Source organism: Tupaia chinensis, unplaced genomic scaffold (genome assembly GCF_000334495.1).
Source record: "Tupaia chinensis unplaced genomic scaffold, TupChi_1.0 Scaffold138235_1, whole genome shotgun sequence".
NCBI lineage: Eukaryota > Metazoa > Chordata > Mammalia > Scandentia > Tupaiidae > Tupaia > Tupaia belangeri.
The window spans coordinates 452,878-457,973 of record NW_006198133.1 but is presented as its reverse complement, the minus strand read 5'-3'; the positions used below and the strand labels follow the sequence as shown (position 1 = coordinate 457,973).

The 5,096-nt window shown below is 50.2% G+C and overlaps 1 long non-coding RNA gene across 2 annotated transcripts in view; it reads right to left on the bottom strand.

Moving 5' to 3' along the window:
• Positions 1-2,943: 2,943 nt before the first annotated feature.
• Positions 2,944-5,096, bottom strand: part of LOC102479932 (uncharacterized) — a 13,251-nt gene continuing 11,098 nt past the window's right edge. For both annotated transcript variants that reach the window (XR_336377.2, XR_001371335.2), the window contains exon 3: positions 2,944-3,144. This is a non-coding gene — a long non-coding RNA (uncharacterized LOC102479932). The remainder of the gene's footprint in view (positions 3,145-5,096) is intronic.

The window sequence follows — 5,096 nt, the reverse complement described above, 5'->3', positions numbered from 1 at the left end:
CTGAAGTACACGTTAATGGCTAGTCCCACTGAAGCCACTTGGAGAGGCTCGTCTAATTATTCAGTAAGGATCAAGGTGTGTTCGTGACAGAAACAGGACAGAAAAGGAGTTTAATGGATTCCTGTTAGAACAACACGTACGAGTGTTCATCTTTTTGAAGGAAATGTGAAGCTTAAATGAATTTCAGTGGGAATACTGGAGTTCTCACTTAGGCAAGCATCTTGCGTTTCTTCCCTAAGCAATATCCCCACTCAGTTTTAGTGTGGATACTATTACTTTGTGCAAAGAAATCTTAACATTCGCTGCAAGTTAATGGGAAAAATGGAATGGAAGTTTTCTTTTTAACTTTTGTGTAGCAGGTTTTAGTGCACCTAAACTTACATCTGGCTCTGAAACATTAGGTGGGAGAAGAGAGAAGTGATAGTGGGAATCATATTACATACTTTAAGGTGAGAAGTGATTTTTTGTTTGTTTGTTTTTGCCATAGGATATGTGCATGCCTCCCGTGCATCAGAGAGAGAGACAGAGAGAGGAAGAGTAAGGAATCACCTCCCGGGGATGGCCATGCTGCAGTCCTTTCTCCTCCCTCCTCCTCTCGGGACTTTGGGCATGCACACACACACATACCCAGTGTGATTTTTCCAGCTGCGGGGTCTGGGACTGGAACTGCTGTTGGCTTTGTGGGAATCCAGAACTTTAACTAGCACACCACCTGTTGGCCCCGAGATGTAACTTAATAGCTGTGAATATCGCACGTGATGTGTGACATGCCAAGGATAATTTCTCTGTGCTTATTTTAAAAAGACAACTCTAATCCAACATTCTTTAATAGCTGAAAGGCATTTTTAAAAGATAACATGGATTGGGACCAGCAGATGGTGTAATGGCTATGTCACTGGACCCCCATGTGGTCGACTGCAGTTCAAGTCCTGAGCCCTGCAGCTTAAACTCATGCCAGGCACGTGTGTGTGCGTGCCCAAGATCCCTAGAGGAGAATGGAGAAGGGATTGTGGTGTGGCCATCTCCCCGGGGGACGATTTCTCGCTTTCTGTCTCCCTGTCTCTCTGTCTCTCCGGTGCGTGCACGTGCACTATAGCAAAAACCTCTCCCAAAAAGAAAAATAATAATAAAATAACATAGGTTGTAAGAAAGCAAAATGAATGAAGAGAAGATGGGGATTACCTGAAAGATTGTAGTGCTGAATACATGCAGCTTGAATTACAGCAGGGTTAGAAAAAAAATGTAACCTTCAAATAATGAAATATGGAAAAAAATAAATCTTTTTGTTTCAAGAAAGATTTTTTAAAAATAATTATTTTATTTAACTTTATTTATTTTAATTTGTTCAGAGAAGGACACACCGAGAGTGGGAAAGTGAGACAGCAAGCTGCCAGGTCCAGAATTTGAACTGCGGTCGGCCATGTGGGAGTCCAGCACCCATCTTTAAACAGCACACCACCTGCTGGCTCTTAAGAGTGATTTTTGCTATAGGAAATGTGCATTTGCTGGAGAGATGGAGACAGACAGAGAGACAGAGACAGACAGAGAGACAGAAAGTGAGAAAATATTCTCCAGGGCGATGGCCATGCTGCAATCTCTTCTCCTCCATTCTCCTCTTGGGATCTTGTGCACACATGCATATGCACCTGGTGTGAGTTTTAAGTTGGTGGGTCCTGGACTCGAACTGTAGTCAACTATGTGGGATTCCAGTGACCTAACTGTTATGCCACCTGCTGGTCCCTACAAAAATGAATCTGAATACAGGAAAGATTTATTTGATGTTGTAGGGATATATGACTAGAAGGAATGAAATGAAATCAAGGTGTGGAAAATTTAATTTGTGTTTTAATACCAATAACAATAACTTAGAAGAAATGCCTGTAAGGTTGTGTCCATTGAAAACTATAAATTCGCATATTTGCCCAGAAGATGGCGGTCCCTGATGTTCCGAACTGACCTCGTGCAGTGGGTAGGAGGCTTTGTGAAGGGCTTGATTAGGGAGAACTAAAGAGGCAAACCTCACACCGGACAGTTGATGGTATCGCATTATCTTATGCTTTCGCTACCTGTCGGAGATAGCGTGCTGACTTTTCAAGGGACTACCCGACTCTTACGTTTCCTCCACCCACCCTTTTCCTCTCCAAGTGGCATTTGGCTCTGTGGGGTGGGTGGCTGTGTGTCCTGGTAGGACAAAGGGGGTCATGGAAGCAGTTCATGTCCTCTGCCTCCCAGGGCCCTTGCTGCGCACTGCTCGGCTGGGTTTGCATTCAGGAGTGGCGGCTCCTGCATCCTTTCTGGCCACGACCTGCGGTGTGGACACCCACAAACACCTTCAGCTGATGTCCACGGGCTGAGCAATTTGCAGGCCCACTCTGCGTGTATGCTCGCACCTCTGGCCCTGTTAGCACCCCCCGACCATCTCCCTGCACCCCTCGCACTAGCAGAGAGCGTGAGGAGCCGGGATCTCTACCCCAGCTGTCCTGTTGGGCAGGCGTGCCCGTGCTGTGGTCATGCCAGCCCTGGATGTGCAGAGCACTTCCTGAGAAAACACGCAGGGAAGCGTGGCACCAGCCCCACCCTCCAGTGCTTTAGGGCTCTGCACGTCCGCCTTGATGTTTCCAGGACGCCCTGCCCCCGCCCAGGGTGCAAACACAGGGCCCTGTGCCTCTGGCCGGTCAGTGTCTCCTCTACCTCTGCGTCCTCCAGGACCAGGCGCATGGCGCTTCCTGTCCTCCACCAAACCCTTTCCTGGGTCATGTTCCTCCCCATTCCAAGGAGTGTCCCCACCCCACCTCGCCTTCCAGGGTGTCGTACTGCCAGGCACAGCTGATGTAGAAAATGTGATTTTTTTGGGAAAAAGAAGTGAACGCACATCTAGACGATATTTTTAAAACGTTAGTCTTATTAAAATAATAAACATTATCAGTACGTTCTGGTGTTCTGAAAGGTCGTAGAAAGCCCATCCTTACTGAGGCTGTCGCTGTCCCGTCCACGTGCCCTCCTGCTGTCCCGTCCGTGCCTTATCCACTGTCACTCCCCTCACACGGTGAACGACAAAGCACCGAGGTCATGCTTTCTTTATCTTTCTACGGGCCGCCATCACTCTGGTCCCTGGTCTTCAGACTCCGCGTCCCCAAGACGTTCCTGTAATTACAGAGCACAACCCCGACTGTCACCGCCTGCACCAGCCCTGGGCCGCACCTCTGCTCACAGCTCTGGGCCTCCATTACTGTTTTTTTGTTTTGTTTTGTTTGTTTGTTTTTTGAGAGTTTTTTTTTTCGCTATAGGGCGCGTGCGCTCGCCAGACAGAGAGAGAGAGAGACAGAGAGACAGAAAGTGAGAAATCCCCCCCCAGGGGGATGGCCACACCGTAATCCCTTCTCCTCTCGGGATCTTGGGCATGCACGCACAGGTGCCCGGCATGAGTTTAAGTCACCGGGTTCGGAACTCGAACCACGTGTCAACTACATGGGAGTCCAGCGACATAGCCATTACACTAACTGCTGGTTCTGTGCCTCCATTACTGTCAAAGCTCTCTAGCCTTGAACGGCCTCACTCTCGCCTGTGGGCCTTCCCCTGCCCGTCCTTTCCCATTCCTCTCCGTGCCGTGAAGCACACCTTCACGGTCTCCTGGAAGAACCCCAGTTCACGTCACCCTCCATGTCACCAGCCCGTGGAATCCTCTGCTCGGCTCGGCGTAGTTTAACTTCCCGCCGATCGTCCTTGACTTCTGGACCCATAGCACTAACCCACCTGAGCTCGCTGAGTCAGCGTCGGTGGGGATGTACTGGCCAGTGCTTAAGGCCAGGGACTTGGGCGGAGCAGCACATAGCGCCTTTCAAATGGTGGGCGCTGGGCGTGTTGGCAGGCCCTCGGTGTTCTGGCAGCAGTGGTTTCTACCTTGTGAGTGAGGACCTGGCAGCACGTGAGGGGACACTGCGCACTGAGAGCTGGCATGGCGCCCTGCGGGGCACGCGAGCCAGTGCACAGCCTTTGAACCGGAGTGGCCTGGATGCCTGCCGTTTATCTCCGCCGTCGGAGTCTCTCCATCAGGGGGCTTTCCTGGTTCCCAGGGCTGGGGTCACATGGACACTGGGGGATGCAGGACTGGCTCTCGGGGAGAACAGCGCGGAGCTGGGAGTTAGGTGGGCGTGAGCTCGCGGGCCGAGGTGGGAGCCCTCTCCTGTTAACGGAATGATCATCGTATTTCAGTTCCGTTTTCTTGTTTGGTGTCCAGTGTGTGTGTATGTGTGTGTGTGTGTGTGTGTGCGCGCGCACGCACACACATGCAAATTCACATTGTTACGAGGCAAGTACCTCATAGAAAACATACAGAATTATCCTGAGATTTGCTGAGATTACATCTTAGATTTTGCATGGGCTTACACTTTGATTTTTTTCCTTCCCTTTGAATCATCATTCTTTCCTTCAAGTTTCGCCTCCCAGGCTCTGGTCCTGGAAGCACACGGTAAAAGCATGTATGCTTTGGGGCCAGCAAATGGCATAGTGGTTACATCGCTGGACTCCCACATGGCCAATTGCAGTTCGAGTCTGGGACCTGGTTGCTTGAAAATCATTCCTGGCGTGTGTGTGTGTGTGTGTGTGTGTGTGTGTGTGTGTGTGCCCAAGATCCGAGAGTGGAGGAGAAGGGATTGTGGTGTGGCCATCCCCCCTGAGGGGTGATTTCTCACTTTCCCTCTCACTGTCTCTCTCTCTCTGCCTCTGGCAAGTACATGCACCTTAAGGCAAAAACCTCTAAACAAATAAGAAGAAAGTATGTGCGCTTCGCATTGAGAGCTTGGCAAAGGCAGAGAGAGAAGTGGACACCGCTGTCCACATCGCCGCTGTTTCCATGTGCATCCATGGCCCGTCATCCTGTCTCCCCGGTCTTCTCTAGTCATCTTTAGATGTCCTGAGATTTCTCCTGAGTGTTTGCCGACACAGACCTGAGCAGCGGGTAGGTCTTTTTCCCTGTGGTGGTTTCAGTCACGGTGACCGGCTTGTGGTAAGTCCTTGGTGCGCGTGTGTGTGTGTGTGTGTGTGTGTTTGTGTGTGAGTGCGTGTGTGTGTGTGAACGAACTGCAGAGAGGTAATTT